The sequence below is a fragment of the Salvia hispanica genome, chromosome 6 (assembly GCF_029641045.1).
Source record: "Salvia hispanica isolate PSC_SH4W2 chromosome 6, Shi_PSC_v1, whole genome shotgun sequence".
Lineage (NCBI taxonomy): Eukaryota > Viridiplantae > Streptophyta > Magnoliopsida > Lamiales > Lamiaceae > Salvia > Salvia hispanica.
In genome coordinates this window covers 4,166,877-4,167,562 of record NC_142697.1, presented here as the reverse complement: position 1 = coordinate 4,167,562, position 686 = coordinate 4,166,877, and the positions used below count along the sequence as shown (strand labels likewise).

The 686-nt window shown below is 35.6% G+C and overlaps 1 non-coding gene across 1 annotated transcript; it reads right to left on the bottom strand.

Moving 5' to 3' along the window:
• Nucleotides 1-82, bottom strand: TRNAS-CGA (transfer RNA serine (anticodon CGA)). The gene has a single exon. It is a non-coding gene; the product is annotated as a tRNA-Ser (tRNA).
• Between the last annotated feature and the right edge of the window lie 604 nt (nt 83-686).

The window sequence follows — 686 nt, the reverse complement described above, 5'->3', positions numbered from 1 at the left end:
CGTCGACAGCAGGATTCGAACCTGCGCAGGCAAAGCCCAACAGATTTCGAGTCTGTCTCCTTAACCACTCGGACATATCGACGTTATGTTTTTCTTATTGGTAATTTTTATTAATACATTGATCAAACGATTATTACAACATAGAATGGAGAAGATATATGCTGATTTTATGATAAATAATGTCAGACATATAAAAGTGCATAAAATCTAGAATGTCAAAAATATGATCCTATTGAAAACTTACCTCAGGTGCACAATGTTCGGAATTTTAGTGAGCAATAAAACGTGGCATTTGTTAAGTGATGGATGTTAATCGTGTTAGTCCAATGAATTTTAGATAAAATCCACTTTGGACTGCAGTAATTGAGAGCATGTTGGTTGGGCTGAGATTTTATTATGTTATAAATTTTCAGTAACCTTAAAGAATTGGGTTTCAAGGTAGTTTAAAGGACTAATTGAGTCGCTAACTACTCCTTCCGTCCGCCATTAGCAGGCTCATTTCTTGGCGGCACGAGTTTTAAGAAATGCCAAGAAAAGTGGGTGGAAAAAAGTTAGTGGAATATGAGTCTCATTTATATATATTAGTTTTAAATGAAATATGAGTGGAATGAGTTAGTGGAAGGTGAGCCCATATTACCATTTATGGTAAAAATGAACCAGGACTCTTATTCGCGGACGGACTAAAA